Genomic DNA, 19,216 nt, shown 5'->3' on the forward strand with positions numbered 1-19,216 from the left:
TATATGTGAGGATCCGGAAAATTATTTTGAATTTTATTTTATTTCTTTGAATGCATTTTCTATACTTTAAATTATTACCTTAATTTTCTAGATATTATTATGAGTGACTCAAGTTTTTAAATCCTTTTCCTTGTATACGTTAGTTCATGTTAAGTTCGTAGCGCATTATGGAAGTGGGACCCGCTAATGCGGTAAGTGCAATACATTTTTGAAGACTAGGTGGATTTTGCATATAGGGATGTTATTTTATAAGGTGCTAAGGGATAATTAGAGGTTAGCTGGATAGATTAGCTTTGGAAGACAAACAGATGAGGACAAACCTTAAGGAGCCAAGTGTCGTGAAATCCTTGGAGGTTGGACTTTGACCAAGACTTTCTTAACTTTACTAAAACCAAATTTTGACCAAAATTTCCTTCCATTTCTTCCTAGCTTGGCCGAAATTTGGAGAGAAGAAAAAGGAGAGAAAAATTCATTTTTAAACCTCACTTTCTTGCTTGAATCTTGAGTTTCAACCATTGATTTTGCAAACTACTCCATAAAAGTTGATCACTAAGGAAGTTTAAGGGTTTTGGTGGAGTGATTTGGGAGGAGAAAGGTCTTGGCAACCTCTTCGTATAGGGTTCTAAGGTATTTATGGCAAGAAACTTTCCTCTACTTCAAATATTTGCAAACTAGTGGTTTAGGGTTGTAATTTTGGTAGCTTTATGAGAAATTTCATGGTTTGATGTGATGATATGGAAAAATCCAGATTTTATGGTGAAATTTCTTCCCTCATATGATGCTTGAGATTATCCATGTTTTGGTAGCTTTGCCATGTGAAATATCTAGCTTTTATATGTTAGTTTTGCTTGCTTAAGGAAAATTTCAGCTTGTATGTGAAAATTTCAGCTTAGGGTTTCCAAAATTTAGCTTGATTGTGGTTGGTTTTTGAGCTATAAATTGACTATATTTGGAGGGTGTTGTGGCCTACATTAAGTGTATTTGATAGCTTAGGATTTGTGGTTGCATTTGATGTTGATTTTGGATAGAAAAGTAACGAAAACAAAGGAAGCACTGCTGAAAATTTTCCACAAGAAACCTTGAGCAGTCTAGGGAAATCTATTATATCTTGGTGTAGAAAAGTCGGAATTAAGTTCCATTAGCGTTTGAAACTAGATTCAAAGTACTTTGTACCGTGAAAATTTTAGAATTTTTCTCAACTCCTATGAATATCTATGATTTTTCAAAGTTGACTGAATTTCCATACCTGTTCTGTCTTTCTACTGAATGAAGTAGCAACTTTAGGTTGGAATTTGACTGACTTGTGGATAGAATCTTACAAAGGTGTCTTCTGTGAAATTGTAACCCTTTGAATCTATTTTCCGACGGTATAAAGTTTATAAATTTTGGACTTAAGAAGCTTGAGATATGATTTTTCAAATAGTATCGTGCAAAACTGGAAAAATTCTATTTTCCTAGAACTGTTTTTACTTTCATTTCCAACTTTAAGATTGGAGTTGGTAAACTATTTTGAGGTTAGTTTATGAGTGGAGCTGAGGTTTAAATGAAAGGAAATGAAGTTTTGGAAATGTGACGGCCCCACCTCACCCTAAGGCGAACCAAAGGGTTCGGCGGACCGCCTGCCCAACTCTCGCCAGGACTACGGAGTCGAATCACACAAACCCGATATAGCGCACAACGAATCCCCAAGAGAACAATCAATCGAAGACTACTAAGTTGAGAATCATGAGTTCTACCCCGTAAGGTACCATGGCACTTCGATTAAATGCCACAACGGAAACGAAAATGAAGACGAAAATGCAAATGGAAAGTAGACACATCACAATCCGCCCAAGATACGGCCAGATTTGGTGAACAGTTCCCGCCAGAATTTTCTTTCCTTGTTCAAATGCTGCGCTCGTCTGATCGTCCAATGGTTACAAGTAGCATCTCAACAAACGCAAAGGTACTATCTCAAATGAATACACTTACTGTACATGATAAAACACTTATATACAGACATTGAAAACTTTACAATTAAAAGCGTGATACTTAAGTAAAAGACAATTAGGGTTTTGATTACACAAGAGCTAACAAAAGAATGTTTACACTAGCTCAACCCTTTTCTCAAAATCACGATTCAAAGTGTGGTTCCCTGTAAGGAAAACAACGATAACGGGAAGGGGGTGAGCTTACGCTCAATGAGGTACCAAAATAACAGCAATTAAGAATCATGGAACTTCATATTCAATTAGTCAAATATGCAAATCAAATAAAAAAATGAACAAACACTATAGATAGAAAGGATACGGGTGGCTCTCAGGAGCCCAAAATTTCCGGTTGAAGTACTTGATCCAAACCCGTTAACTCTCCGTCAACGTATGAAAAACAACCATGTCTGTAGACCCCCACTTTACACCAAATTCCGTCCACCAAACTTACCCCTTACCGGGCCCGAACACCTCAACAGAAATAGAAGTGGTAATACTCGAGTATACCGGAATCAAGGGTCTCAATACCAAAAGATTCCTAGAAACCGACTATCGTGGTTCGTTATCTAATCGACCTGGCCCTTGCCAGCTCGACTCGAGTAACTAGCCACAGGTTTTGAGCTCAGAGGTCGCAGACTTATATAGAGAACAGATACAGATAACAGATATAGAGAGAAAATACAGACTTATACAGTATGCAGGAAACAAAGTAAACAGATGAGAGAAACGAGAGTGATAAAGTACACCCTCGTTTCATATAGAGTACATAGAAGTCACGGATAGCCAGATAAGCAACAAATTAGGGAAGTGGTACACTCACCAGTTCAAGTAAAACAAATTCAAACATTCCCCCCCGAAGTACTTCCTGGATCACCAGCACATCCTAAAATGATCAAAATAAAACAATTATGGTTCCTATGGGAACGACATTCACAAATGAAACTCAACTATGAGTCGTATGCCTAACCAAACAAACTACGAATGCAAGGGTGCAAAAGCTTGATTTTGGAACGAAAAGGTAACGAGAGGACCTAGGGCTTGAACGACCCAAAAGTCCTTCATTTCTACCAAAAAGGCAACTCAACTTAAAGGGACCAAACGGCCTAGAAAATTGGACAGCATCTCCCCTAAATTTGCTTACTTTTCCATCCGACAATCAACACCAACTCATCTCAAATCAACAACAACTCTACATACAAATCATAAACACACCTTTCAGCATAACAACTACAACTGAAGCTACAATTATCGGATTGAAACGAATTTTATGGAGTTTCGAAGCCAAGACATATACCTACATTTCTTATGAAGACCTCCAAAGCCAAATCATGCATTTTCATGGTCAAAAATTAAAATCTCCACGAAAATAGAAATCTATCCGCGAAACAGGGCTCATGGGCAGTCAAGGGTATTTCAGTCATTTCACATGATACAGTGCTCAGAACAAGTTGAAATTTTGTAGGCAGCTAGGTAACACCATTTGTTACAAATTTCATGTTTTAACCTAAGCCTGATTCTGGCTCTAACATGAACTAATAAAGCCGGTCAGAACAGGGCAGATGGGAACCCTAAAACTGAAATTTTCCGCACAAGCTGAAATTTTTCGCAAATAACCGCAATTAACGCACAAGGGATCCATTTAATACAATTTAGAGCCATCAATCCAAGGCTAACCATAATCATCATATGAAAACAGAAAAATCCCCAAAAAAATCAGATATTTAGCTAACTTCACTTTAATCAATGAAATCTTCCATAAAACAACCTATTTAGTCACCATAAATCACGAATTTACCATGATTAGGAACAAATAATGAGTTTCCAAGCAAAATACCTTAACTCCTCAAGAAAGGTAGTAGCTTAAGGGTTTCTGCAAGGACTCGCAAATTTTCTTATTTTAAATGCCTATTTCTAGCTCATTTAATTATTTATTTTTGCCATTTATCCCGAATATTTTATTTTGACTTTTATTACTTCAATTACATGGAATTATGGCTCAAGTGTATTTTTAAAATGACTTGATTTCAAAATTTATTTCTCGAGAGCTCGTTAAGTGAGAATAGTGAGTACGCGTTTGGAAACTGTAGCCGAACTGAGAGTACAATAACCTTAAAAAAATTGGAGACTTGTACATTAGTCTTAAAATAGGTATTTTAATATTTAAGTGCTCAAGTATTAGTTAGTGATACTATCGTTATAAGAATTTCTTAGAGATTCCACTTTATCGCGCACAATCGGTAATATGCGTTTTACGCGCGCGATTAATTGAGGGATTTTAAATCATTATTTTTAGACCATTAAGAGTGAATAATAATAGTATGAGTGAAAGTGTATTAGAGGTTTAGTGTACTAGTGAAATAAACCCAAGAGGAATCGAGCACGAAGCGCGCGTACATTAGTTGACTTTTGGAGCATTTTGGGCCACACATTCTTAAGCTCTCATGAGAGCATCACACTAGATTAAAACCCTCCACACCTTTACCTCAATTGACGTCTCATAGCTCCATTTCCAGCGTGCAACTCCAAGGCAAAAACAATCAAGAGCTCTTCATTTTCCTTCATCAAATCTTCACTAATCCTCCACCAAATCACCTCAAATTTTACACGCAACTTGCTAATCACTTGGTGAACAACCTAAGCTAGGAAAGAGGCTTGATTCTCACGGTTTTTCTCAGCTTTTAGAGGCCGAAAATTTCTGCTTAAGTCATCATCAAAGGTAATTAACGATCAACTACCTAAATCTTGATTTATGGAAGTTCTAGTGCACATTTAAGCTCTTACATGCATGTGGGTAGCTTGTTTATGATGGAAAAATTGTTGAGTGGGCTCTATGAACTCCCACCTTGGATGGATGAACTGATTTGTGATGTTTTAATGGTATTAATGTTGGTTATTGCTTAAACTAGTGGATTAATGCCGTATAGTTGGTAGAAACTCAAAGGGAAGTGAAGATGAAAAATTTCCGATTCTGCCCTTATGTTGTCCGTGACCTTTAGGGTGATTTTTCATGGTTTTAATGGCTTATTTATGATGTATATATGTTGTTGGGATTGTGTAAAAAGTTTCATTGAAAAATAACATGATTTGGTTGGTCAAATGTGTTGATTTCCAAAGTTTAGTAAAACTGGAAAATTTTCCCGGATTGCCCAGGCAGTCATTTTGTATCGGCTATATCTCTTTACTCCGATGTCAAAATCTAGTGCTGTTTGTGGCACTGAAAACTAGACATTCCCAGTTTTTCATTGGTATAAAATTCACATTCTGGTTCCACGTGGGTGAGCCAAACCATTCATTTGAAATTTTCTGTCCTGTTTCGTTGGTTTACCAGAGGGCAGAACATGAACTAAGATTTGATGCTCCAATGTGAGCTAGTTGTGGAAGGATTTTGAAAATGATGTCTTCTGATAAATTCTAGATTTATGAATGTATTTTCCAACGCCACTAACCACGCTCAATTCCGAGTTGAATTGAGTGAGTTACAGCCAAAGTTTGGGACTGACTTAGTGATGGAATTCTTCATTTTGGACTAATCCTTAACAAATCTTGGTTTGGGGACTTGTACTCGAAATTTTTGGTGTAAATCACCTATCAAATATGCCTTGGACGCTTACTAGATTTGATCATCATAAATGGGACATGTTTTAGGCATTTTCCTTGGTCAAAAGTTTAGAAAAAGAAATTTCCATGCACAAGGCAGCTTTCCCTTGAAATCTTGGGAAATTGAGTGATTTAGTTAAGTGACTTCCTGTACTTATTTCTCCATGAAATTTGGTAGATGAATATCCCTTATATGGTACTATAATCATACCAAATTTGGTGCTATTCCGAAGCCGTTTCAATGCTCAACTGAACTTCCAAATTTCATGATTTAAGTTTTGAAAACCCTTGTTTAACAAGAAAATTTTGGCAACTTTGAGCTATCATATCTTGGTGCTCAAAACTCCGATTCTTGTTCTGTTTGTTTTGTGTTAAACCTGGATTGCAACTTTGATAGAGTTCCAAATTTCAGAGGTTAGTTCAAATCAAGTGAATTTTGCCGAATTTTCAAAGTTGGCCAAAAACCAACTTAAACCTGTCTTGAGTGCCCAAAACAGTAAATTTGAGCCAATTTTTGAATACCTTCGGTTTGGAATCATGGAAAAGTGTCTTCTAAGAACTTTTAGTAATTTCAAAGAGGTTTCCAACGGTATCAAGTTTTCCATTTTTGGACATTCTGGACTTCCGGACCGATTTTTCAAATTTCCACGCGTAAAACTGAAATTTTTCCGATTTGAACCCACTTGCTCTTTTAAGAGATTAGGTCATGCTTTTGAGACTCCTGGGATATTCCAAACTTATTTTTATGGTGAAAAGGTTCTCACTTATAATTTGGAACTTTATTTTGAATGTTGGTTTCGATAAACCGAAACACTTGAAAATTTGGCCTTGAGCATTTTAACTAGAGAAATTCTTGAAGAATTTCACTAAATTTCCTATTTGAAAGTTAGAACTTTAACTTCCATATTTATTATAAAAAAAAAGGGCGATTGTAAGGAGACTTTGGCTTCGTAAGTTTAGAAAACATGATTTTTCACTTATATTCTTGCACTTGGGCTTTTATTGAAGATTTTCTAGTACGAACACATTTTTCTCCTTTCTCGATTTCCGTGCCAAATTTAAGCATTTTACTCTTCTTTTGGAATTGATAGTCCTTGCCACGATTTAACTTGAAAATGGGACTTTAAATTCCTTTTAGTTATTATTCTAATGATTAAGTGAAAACTTCCTATTTCGATTTGTTTGAGCTTGAGGCTCTTGAGTGTGTGTATCTAAGAGGTTTTCTTTTATTCGCCTTGATCGAGCATCTAGGTAATTCGTGATTGTGATTAATCTCAGGTGATCTAGAGGACACCGAGAAGCTCTTTTAATTTCCTGCTGTTGCTCTTGCTTTGCTCCGGATTACGGTGAGGGATTCCAAACTGTTTTGCACAAAAAAAAAAAATTGCTTCTCGAACTTTTATAACCACAGTTTGTATAATTGCATATATATATATATATATATATATATATATACGTGATGTGACTTGATAAGTTCTTCTTACATGCCTAAGTGGTCAAATACTTGATGAATCTTGTTCACTTGAATGATAAATAATTATTCCTAGACGAGTGTGTACTTTATCGCACTCGACCTAACTGTTGTTGTATCACTTAACTGTTCAATATTTCATTGTTTATGTGTTACTTGTGTATGCTGTAGGCCATGTGTACTTTATCACATCGGCTGAACATGGCCTTCCCCCCTTCGTTATCACCTATTCGAGCCAGAAGCGGACTCGGTCGGATAGATTGATAACCCTGGGCACTGTATTTTGGTATACTCGAGTATTACCGCTGGAGGGATAAGGTGATGGCCAGTCAACCAAAGGAGCTACCGATGGGAGTTATAAGGACGGCAAGTGGACCGAGTACTGTATCCTTTTGTGTTTGCTTTACTATTGCTACTGTTATTGCTCTCCTAGTTGACATTTCTCGGGTAAGACTCCTCATGAGCATTAAGCTCTGAGACGAAGCAATCCTTGTAATGTTCTTCTAGTCGGACGAGCCGCTATTTGTTTGACTATAAAAATTCATGAAAAAACATTTACATGGTCATTCATTCTAAATATACATTAGTAATTTTAAATGATTTATGAGCTGTACTCATAGTAAAGTTACTAGCAAAAGTCCTATTTGTCCACGTGATTTTAAAATAGCAATTACGCACTGATTTATAAATACTTGATTTTTCCTTTTGAAACCTCATTGAGCTTTAGCTCACCCCAAAAACATTTTAGTTCTATGCAGGGCTCGAGAAGGATAGTTACTCAAGCACAAGGCTTTCGAGTACCATGGATTATCCTTTATCTGGGTTGTGATTGATTTTCTCTGTGGAATGTAATGGTTATTTTGAAAGATTTGTGAACTTTATGGTATGATGTACTTGTGGTTGAAGTGAATGTAAACCTCATGATATTTTGGGGATAATACTTTTGTAAGAACGATTTGAATTGCAAACATAAGGATTGTACTTAAGTTATTATTATTATGAAAATTTAGATGAAGTATTGGACTTGTACTTTGGTATGTTGGATTGGTGGATATAATATACTCCGTTTGAGCTTTTAAGAACGATCGATTATATTTATGCTTGAGTTTTTTAGTGAGTCCTGGCGAGAGCTAGGGAGGCGTTCCATTGATACTCTTGGGTTCGCCCTTGGGAGAAGTGGGGGCGTCACAGTTTCTCCTCCAAAACAACTCCACCAAGACCTTCAATCTTCCTTAGCAAGTCACTTTTTGTGGGCAAATTCAAGATTTAATCGGTTGGATTTCAAGATTTAAGCAAGAATTGGAAGCCAAAAGTTGAAGCTCACTCTCTTTTCTTTCCTTGAGAGGTTCGGCCAAGAAGGGTACAAAATGAAGATGATTTGGGTCAAAATTGATCTATTAGTAAAGGTAAAAAAGTTACGCAAGTCAACTTGAAAATAGAAAGCGACACTTGACACTTTGTTTTTGCTTAAAATTATCTTCTCGTCTCCCCATGGTTAGTCCATCCAGGTAACCTCTAATTATCTCCTAACACCTAGTAATTTAATCCCTTTGTGTAAAACTTAACCTAATTGGCCGAATTTCTCACTTAACGCACTAGCGGGTTCCACGTCCAATATACACTCCAAACTTAACATGAACTAACTTATATCAAGAAAATGATTTAAAAACTCTATTCACTTATAAAATCTCTAAAAAAAATCAATACCATAGGGTATAGTGAAGAAAATGCATGAGAGAAAATAAAATAAAAGAATATAAAATAAGGAAAATTTACGGGTCCTCACACTCTCTTCCCCTTAAAGAAATTTCGTCCTCGAAATTTCCTTCTCAACGGAATCTATCAAAATCTGCATTAGACGGCGGATCATACCTTCTACGTCCTCAGACGAGTCAGAGACCTGAAGTTGCTCTAGGAAATTCACCCGAGCCGGTACTTTCGATCCAGTCCCTTTCCCCTTCGTCTGTCCAGGGTTAGTCTTGATTGGTTGCTGGGTTCTTTTCCCTTCGCGTTGTACAACTGGGCAGTTAGCAACCCGATGATTGGCACCCCCACAACGCAGGCATTTTCTCCTTCTTTTCCAACAATTCACCTCAGTATGATTGATTTTTCCACAATAGCCACAAGATAGGTGTGGAATTGAGATTTGATCTCCTGGTGAGGCCCCTCTCGGAGTATCTTCTTTAGGTGATCCCAAAATTCTCACACCACTAGTTCCTCTACCTACCTTAGCGAGTGGCCTACCTGGATCACCTTGTTCTTGCCTTAGAATTTCACTAAGTGCACCCCTTCTTTGCATGGAAGGCCTTCACCTGTGCACCTGAAATTTCTATCCTTTGGCTTTTCTCTGGAACTTGTGCCCTTGCTAAAGTCTCTGCTAAAATCCATTCGCATTGCCTTTTCAGTTCTATGTTCTCATGCAATAGCTCAATTTTCTCCGAGTATTCATGTTTCCATCGCTCTTCCCAATACTCGGCTAATCTCTTTTGAACCTCTACTTCGTTCGAAGAATCTCGATTTCCTTATACATACCAACCAAGTGTGCCATCTCGAGGATTCGATGGAACTCAAGTGCTAACCTGCCAAGCAAGTTAATGAATCATAATAAGTAACTAGGTATAAGTGGCAATCTAACCATATAACTGTTAAGTTCCTTTGCTCCCAATCCAACCACGGAAGATTAAACTTAGATATGCTCAAATGAAATAGGCGGGAAAGTAGAGCATAGTTAGGACAATATCTTATGATACTATACCACGTATCACGTATATACATATTGAAACCTTAAAGCATACTTCGTATATCAAGAGTGTCACACCTTATGCCACATCTTTGTTTCCAAAATCTCTCTACCTACTTCCAAAATTCTCAATCCTATCCACATCTTTGTAGACTGGCTGCAATCCACTTGCAACGGTTGAATTGTGGACCGGCTGCATTTCTCTTATGGCGGTTGAATAGTAGACCGGCTACATCCTTCTTATAGCGGTTGAATTGTAGACCAGCTACATTTCTCTTGTAGTGGTTGAACTGGGCCTTGGACCTTATCCGAGACGTCGGATAAGTGGAATCTAGGGTTACTCATGCGTATGCGTGAATGTAAATCGGTAATGGCTGAACTGAACCCTCGTTGGACCTCTTGCTTTAGACCAGCCTCAGAGCGATCGGGTAAGCTGGGAAATTTTGGGTAAAGGACAAGTTCCTAACCTGTTTACTCCTGACTAGAATTCATCACGTGAACACTGATATTACTAAATACGGAGCGTTAAGTGACAGCTAACGTCTCCAGCCATTTACTGTGTGAGCATTGGATAACAGCCAACGACTCCAATCTTGAATACCTGAATACTTGGGGCTATAAGCCAGATCCTAAATTACTGAATATCTGAGACTATAAGTCCAATCCAGGGCTAGTTAGTCAAATCGAGTCGGCAAGGGATTGGTTGAGAAGATCGACGAACCTTGTGTACTTCTTTGGTGTTCGAGCCCGGTAAGAGGTATGTTTGGTGGATGGAAATTGGTGTAAAGTGGTGATCTACGGACGTTATACTTTCGTGGTTGACGGAGAGTCAACGGACCTTGTTCAAGCTACAGTGGAACTTGCTCCTGAGAGCAACCTATATCCTTTGCCATGAATGTGTTCTTTACTGTACACTTTTGCATGATCTATTGGGCTACTTGTTTAACTATATACTGGGTCATGATCTATTTGAGTTTGATTTGTTTCTCGATATCTGGGTCTGGTATCTTGCCTATTATTTTACCTACTTGGTTACTTGGAACCTCACTGGGCTTCTAGCTCATTCCATGAAATTTTTTTTCCTTACAGGAGTAAGAACGTGAGAATGGAAGTGGAGAAGACATAGACTTTGTCTAGGTTTTGTTAGCTGCTCAGTGAGCACTTCATAGATGTCTAGCCAGCTTGTTTGGTTTGATTTTTTTTTTTTACAAGTTTGACTCCTTGGTTGTATTATAGATTGTGTGGACATTAGAGGTCCATAAGTGTATATATGGAAGGTTGTACTTAATATCGCTTTTATTATTGATGTTTTATTTGAAATTTCATGATATGTGTCTGATTCCTGGCGAGAGTTGGGCAGGCGGTCCACCAAACCCTTGGATACGTCTTAGGGGGAGGTGGGGCTGTCACAATATATATATATATATATCCCTTGAATATAAAAGTCAGAATAACTATAACATCTAAGTACAAAAGGAATCTTCCAAGTACGATTTTGGGTCTCAACTTAACTCCTGCCTACTCCCCACTCCCGTCTTCCCCTTCTGTAAGAAAAACAAACTAAATGGGTTGAGCAAAGTTCAATGAGGTTTTCCAAGTAAGCAATAATCAATAAACACTTAAACACGTAATCAAATTTAAGTAAGAAAAGAACACTTCATTGAATAAAGTAATGAACACTTCACTGAACAATTACTTTCAAAAGGATATGGTGCTTGAATTAGAGCCATCTGAATGCACTACACACTCTGCCAAACTCCTCCTTATAACCTTCAAAATAGTACACACTTTCCTCACTTAAATAGCCATATCAGTAATGTGAGGACTCGTAAAAACTATTATTTTATGCCTAATTTATGGCTTAATAAACTATTTAATTGGATTTTTGCCACGAGGAATATTTTCTAGCCTTATTAGACCTAAATACATGGAAATATAATTTCGTTATATTTTTAAAGTGACTCGTTCTGAAAATTAATTTCCTGGAGTACGTTTAGTAAAAATAGTGAATAGTACTTGGAGATTTTATCCGCGTAGTAGCACAATAAGCTTGGAATATTGAAGACTTGTACTATGGTCCTAAAATAGGTAATCTTATGAATAAATACTCAAGTGATAGTTAGTAGTACAATCGTTATAAGAATTTCTCGGAAGTTTCGCGTTATAACATTAAAATTGACGGTACGCGTTTTCACACGCGCGACTTTATTTGAGGGACTTTAGACCCTTATTTCGGAACAATTAAGAGTGAATAATATTTACATGAATATATATGCATTGGAGGTTTAGTGCATTAGTGAACCAAACGCGCGAGAAAATCGAGCCGTAATCGCACCAAACGGCCCCTAATGAGAGTTGACTTTTGGGTGAATTTCCACCACTTATTTCACCTTCTCTTGGAAGCTAAAGGAAATCAGATTTCTCTCCATCTTCTCTCTCCTCATAGCCGACCAAACACCCTCCTCTCTCTAACTCCATTGCTTCAAAATTTCTGCTCACTAATCTCACTCAAAACCACCCCAAATCATCTCCAAATTCAACCAAACTTGCACCACACCTAGCTTGACACTTGAGGAGCATTTTGAGCTGCAAACAAGGGCTGGAAATCACGGTTTTTCTGGGGTAATAGAGGGCCGAAAATTCTGCTGAACATCAACCCAAAGTAAGTGATGATCCACTCTTGGAAACTTGAAGTTTGGAAGCTATCTTACCTTGTTAAGTTCATGCATGCATTTGGTTAGCTTGATATGGATGTAAAATGTGATAGTGGGCTCTTTGTATTCCCACACTTGGGTTGTTGTTGCTGATTTGAGGATCAATGTTGGATTTAATGGTAGTTTAATGGTTATAATGATGAATTTATGGAGTGTTATTGTTGGGAACTCAAGTAGAGGTCATGACCAGAAATTGCCGAATCTGCCCCTGTTTTGTTCGGCCATGATAAGGCCCATTTTTGGTGATTTATTGGCATGATCCTGATGTGTATATGTTATATTATGTGTGTAGAAATTTTCGTTGGAAAACATTAACGATTGGATGGGCAAATGAATTTATTCATGAACTAGGCATGCTGGAAAATTATTTTCGGGTAAAACTGTCCAGTGGTCGTATTTTGGCCATAACTCTGTCCTCGGGTGTCGAAATCAAGTGCCGTCAGTGGCGTTTGAAACTAGACATTCCTAGCTTTAATTTGAGATAAAATTCACGTTCTGATTCTATGTGAGTGATCCGAACCAAACGTTTTAAGTTAGCTGTCCTGTTTCTCGGATTTGCTGGAATGGCTTGTTGAGGCAGCAACTTGAGGCTCAATTTTGAGCTGGTTGCTTGCCGAATTTCAGAACATTTCCTTCTGTGAACTTTTAGTCCCGTGAATGTATTTTCTAACGCCATAAACCATGCCTCATTCCGAGTTAAATTGATTGAGTTGTGACTAAAACAAGAGGACTGCCCTGTTTTGGAAAAACGTAGTATTTGGACTGATTTGGGGCAAAACTTGGGAATGATTTTATTAATTGAAGTTCTTGATGCTCATCACTTACCAAAGGTATCATGGATGTGTCTTAGACCTTTCTTTCACAAATGAACCATGTTCGGATAGTTTTCTTGGTTAAACGATTTGAAATTGTGAAATGAAAGTCACAAGGCAGATTGCCTTAGAATTTTTCCTGAACTTTGGTTGACTAATTAACTACCTTCCCCAGGGTATTTTTCCCTGAAATTTGATAGAGGAATACCTTGCATATAGGAGTAAAATACTGCCAATTTTGGCACCAATTCAAGTTCATTTCGATACCGAATTAAATTGCTAGTGTTGGAGGTTCAAAACTGGAAATTCTTCTTCAGTCTTGAATCTTCCTCAACTTTGAGCTACCGTATCTCGGTACTCGAAACTCCGATTCTTGATCCGCTTGTTTTGTTATAAACCTCACTTGTAACACTAATCGAGATGTAAATTTCAGAGGCCGGTTTGCAACATGTGAATCGTGCCGAATTTCCAAAGTTGGCCGAAATCCAACTTAATTCTGCCTTGTACGCCGAACCTGTACCTTCAAGCTCATTTTTGAATACCTTCCACTTAGATTCATGGAAAAGTGTCTTTTAATAACTTTTAGTACTTTCTAAGAGGTTTCCAACGGTACCAAGTTTTATAATTTTGGACCTACTGAGTGCAAGATCTGATTTTTCTAAATTTGACGCGCAAAGCTGAAATTTGCTGATTTCTTAGAAAATGAAAATTTGAAAACTTGTTACTCCTTCTTGATGATAATTGATCGCTTTAAACTTGATTTCATGAATGAAATCAGTTTTTCTTGTGTTAATAAAACCTCACTTTTGAACCTTTATTTTGAGTGGCTAAGGTTCTTGGTTTGAGGTATTGACTAGTCCAAATAAGCGTAACTTCTTTCTTGATTAATACGTGATTGTGAGTGAAAAATACTTGTTAATTGCTTCAGGTGCTCAAGCGAGTCTTGAAAAGAATCCCGGAGGGGACAACTAAAGATTTTCTCGCTCAATTACTTTTGAATTGGTGAGTGTCAAGTGCCTGACTTGTCGTGTTTACTTGATTTACCTGCTTATATACGTGAATATCACTTGATGAGACGAGTGTGTACTTTATCGCACTCGCTCTCCTTTACTTGAACTTTACTTGTATTAACTTGGTTTTCAAAGTCGATTGAGTGAATCTCGTCGACTAAAATATACCCGTTTTCGTGTGCGTGTCGTGTTGCCATGCATGTCGTGTATGTCGTGCGTGTCTTGTTGTCGGGTGGAGTGAACCTCCTCGACTTATGGGGACGCCCAATTCTCTTAACCAATCTTACAACTCGAGCCGGCATGGGCTTGGTCGAGAAGTTTGATAAACCAAGAGAGTAACAAAACACAACTTGATCTTTTGAGATCTTGTTCGGCATACTCGTGGAGTATCGCCCTTTCCGTGCGTGTTCAAAAATCAAAACTTGATCTCTTGAGATCTCGTGTGGCATACTCGACGAGTATCGCCTTTTTCGTGCGTGTTTGGTTTCGGATCCAAGAGGGTGGAATGTTGGTCGGAGGAAGTAATAAGTGAAGTTTCTACGGACAAAATACCCACCAGGATAACGGAGTGTCATCACGAGGGGGTATCGGATCGAACCGTGGCGAAGCAAGAGGAAAATAGCTCCTGAGAGCTCCTATATCCTTGAATTATTTCTGTTTATTTTTCTCGCTCGAATTGTAAATTACTTGAATATTGGGATTGTTATTTGGACAACGTGCTTGCATGTGTGTTTTCTTGGCCTCACGAGCGTTTCCCTCACCCCGTAGATTTGTTTTCCTTAACAGGAATGGATGGAGTGAAACTCGTTGGAACCCTTTGGATGTACTTTTGTATTAGGGTTTCAATTGTAATTGACTAGAAATTTTGGCTATTGTATATATTTGGGAATTGATGTATCTTTTGGATCCTGACGTAAGAATTGGATAACGGATGTATTTTGAACACGTGGTACAAGACTTGGATATTCGTTTATGGAAGCGATTTTTCCTTATTAGACTGGTATAAATTGTTTTATATTGTTAAGTTTGAATTGATTTGTCTCGAGTCCTGGCGAGAGCTAGGCAGGCGTTCCGCGGATACCCTTGGGTTCGCCCTTGGGAGAAGTGGGAGCGTCACAAGTAATCCGCTACTCTGTGGTATACTCGAACATACCGAAACACTTACCTAAAGCTACCATCCTTCCCAACCATGCCCCTCGCTGGATCGAATAGTCCTTTGAATAGTAGGGTTTTGGGGTCGAATTTAGCCGGTGCAGTAAAATACACACGTGACTTACAGTCATGCACACCTACAGTAACACTTGGTCAATTATCAACCTTCAATCTCAAACTAAACCGAGTGTGATAAAGTACACCCCGACTTAGAAGGCGAGGGACAATTGAAAACACTTCACAATGAAGCACTAACATAATCACATAAACATCACTTAAGTAATACATAGGCAATTTAAACACACAAATGTGGAAACACTCACCCAAAGTAGTTGGAGTTTACTCCTCGGTGGTCGGTCCCTCCTCTTGGTCACCCTCGGTCCTTGAGATATTTGTAAATTTATTAGATTATTTATTAAATTTCCTAAAGTGATGTTTAAGTGTAATACTTGGTGAAATTAAGGGTTTAAGTGATTATTCTAGTTTTTAGGCTTACTTGATTCTTTTAGCTAAACTCAACTTAATATGATACAATGGGTTAAAAGTGTATATATATAACCTATATGTATGATCCAAGATGTTTAAATGCATACATAGAGTTTTGAGGAAATCTTAGTTCTTATCTTATTCTAGTAACTCCTAGTTCCAAAGTTTAGGTAACTTAAACCCCTTAAGTCTTAAAATTCTATATTTTATCAAAATATAGTAAGTTAAGGTGATTAAGTGGTAGCTACAACTTACATTTTCTTATAAAAGTTGGAATCTAGGTCCTAAGGGTCTTTTTAGAAATCACAGTTCAAAGTTGATAAATTTCCTAGAGATTGTCAGCTTAGTATTCATATGAACTTCCTTGATTTTATCCTATATTTTGGATGAATTTTCACAAGTAAAACTGTTATAAGATACTTTGAAGAGGTTTTGGTCAGTTTTGGTTCAAGTTTGATTTTAGAATTCAAAGTTAAACTCAAAATCTAAGCACTTGTTTTAGAATGGTTCGAAATAGTTTTTCAATAGGTAGTCAAGTTTCTCCCTTTAGTTTGCTATTTTCTTGCTTAACTTCCTCAAATTCAAGGTACATTTTACTATCATTCTATTATAGATCGTTTTTGGTTAAGACTTAGCTAAAACTTCCAGAAAATTTCAGAAATACAATCGAAATCATCCAATCAACCCAAATCTGCCAAAACAGTTCTGCATGCTCGACCAGCCGCCATTTCTTTCTCTAAGATTCAATTATTTCCTCCCAGATCAGGACAACCACAATATACAGAGTAAAACAGAGGAGTTGGGATGTTTTTTATCAATATATTCATGAATTTCAGGTTACAAGATGAAATCTAAGTTTGAGAAAACACAACATTCTCGGGTTCAAAGCTGGGATTTCCAGCCATGTATCTTCACCAAAATTTCAATCAGTACATTAGACATCAACCAAATTCGACATGCATTCACATAAACTTTGCAATAAGACCATGTAGCTTTGAAATCCAGCAAAAACGTCTCATCAAATTCCAGTTTTAAACCAAAATCTCAGCCAATACTCCATCTGCCAGGTTATCAAGCCAATATACAGTCAATCAGTCATTTTATCCCTATTTTAGCCCTTGTGATCAAGTTTTCACCAAGAAAACTTGCATGCAACACTAAATAAAGATTGTACTGAGTATATAACATGATTTTCTAGCCACATTTCATCAAAATACCCACTCAAAATCAAAAGATCCATCATCGGCTAAGTTGGAAAATTCCTCCTCCCTCACTTGGCCAGCTCAACAGATTTTCCAGCAAATTCTTTCAAAATTTTCATCCAAAATCACAACTCTTCACTAGAATTAAAAGTAAGACACACTATACATCATATAAGGCAAAAGATAGAACATATAACAGAAATTTCCTAGCTAAACTCAATATTTCGGTTGAAAATCTGGAAAACCAAACTCCCTCTTCCTCTCGGCTAAGGCTGGAAATTCCAGCAAGAAACCAGCCTTCAAACCAGGTTTTTTTCTAGTAAAACACCCCTTTGTTTTTCCTCAACTCCACATGCAACAAGTATCTCAATCGATTGAGAAAATAGAGTGTGTAATTGGTGAATTTTACCTCTATTTCTATACAAACAAAAGCTGAAACGGTTCTCCCAGCTTCACCTTCCTCCCTCTCGGTTTCCACAACAAAGTGGCCCCGAATTCCTATGGAAGTGAATGCTAGCTCTCATTCCCTCACTCTCGGATGTAAGACAAAGAAAGATAGAAAGTTTTGATCCAGCTTTACATGCCAATTCTCTCTCTCTCTCTCTCGGTTGTAAGCTTGAGGAAAGAAACCAGCAAATGTGTTTTGTGTTTTGGTCAAGGTTTTGCATGTCAAACAGAAAGGATACGCAAATGAGCTGGTACAAGCTTTACTTATTAGTTGGACAAATGTCCAAGCTTACGCTGTGTCAATTGTATGCACAAATAAAGATTTAAGCCTTGCACTTTCATTTTATCTTACTATTACCCCTACTAATTTCTTATTCTAGCCAGTATTAAGAAGGAAAAACTTAAACATATAAGTTACAACAAAAGCAGTTAAACACATAATTAAATCGATAAATAAGTAACATGACATGTTCGAATTTCTAATTAAAACGTGAAGAGTATTTACATAAATATTTTTGGATTCTCACACTACAAACTTCTATTATTCATTTCTCAAGTGGTAAAAACAATTAAAACACTTAAATTCATCAACAATAAGGTATATAAAAATTAAAATAAAAGCATGAAATTTACACAGAATTTTCGGATCCTCACAAGGAGACCTTAGCCAATTTGCCAAATTGATATGATTAACTGCATCTTGCTTATTCTAGTCAATCTTTTTGTCTTTTGTTAACTGATATTTATCTAGTCTAGCTTATATGTTCATGGCATACTTGCATTGATCCCTGTGTCTTATTTTCTACTGTATGAAACAAGTACAAATAAGTAATAGACCTCCTATTCATTTACCGATGTTTTCCTCTATAAACTTGTTGTAAAACCTCCTTTCGCGTTGTGAAATACATCCCTCTTATATACTCATATACCGCCTTGTCTTTTATACCTATCATATATCTCATTTTTAATGTACACTTCACTGCAGCTTTTTGGAATATAATCCATTGTACTTCAAAATTTCCATGCATGTATTGTAGAATTCCACTATAAAATAATTATAAGGAAACAAGTCATTTGGAACAAATGTGCGTCAATGTCATTATTTTAGAAGTATGTCGTGGGACGTGCCTCGATAAGAGGTGATTAGAAAATGCCTTAAAATAGTTGGAGAAGGTGTAAGGATCTGCTACCACCTTAACCATGCTACACACATTGAGGCCAGCCTAGGAAATCTATTGAAAGTTCAACAAAACCAAATTGGCTTGGCTGCTGGAGCAAAAGGAAAGTTTACATAAAATAACTAAATGAAGATCCATTTTTCCTTAATTTGTTTGTAGCTAGTTGTAACTTTCAATCAACAATATGGAAGTGGTGGATTGAGGCCAAATGGGAGTGCTACAATCCTACTCTATTTCAAAGACACAAGTGACGTAATGGTAGATGTGAGGAGTAGGAACCATGGGATAGCCAACTGCTTTGGTGGAAATTATGTTTTCAAACTTTGATCAGATCAAGAGATCGATTGATTGAATCAAGAACCGACTACACATTCGGTCCAGACTTCCTTAAAAAATGATTGTCAAAAACTTGGTCATATCCGGTTAGTGACCGGAAC

At 37.2% G+C, this 19,216-nt stretch overlaps 1 long non-coding RNA gene across 1 annotated transcript; it reads left to right on the forward strand.

The window, feature by feature from the left end:
* Positions 1 to 12,026: 12,026 nt before the first annotated feature.
* LOC140037306 (uncharacterized) lies at positions 12,027 to 15,345 on the forward strand. The gene is made up of 3 exons (XR_011841230.1): positions 12,027 to 12,440; positions 14,233 to 14,306; positions 15,101 to 15,345. It is a non-coding gene; the product is annotated as an uncharacterized lncRNA (long non-coding RNA).
* The last annotated feature ends 3,871 nt before the right edge of the window (positions 15,346 to 19,216 follow it).

This window comes from Coffea arabica, chromosome 2e (assembly GCF_036785885.1).
Source record: "Coffea arabica cultivar ET-39 chromosome 2e, Coffea Arabica ET-39 HiFi, whole genome shotgun sequence".
Taxonomy (NCBI): Eukaryota; Viridiplantae; Streptophyta; class Magnoliopsida; order Gentianales; family Rubiaceae; genus Coffea; species Coffea arabica.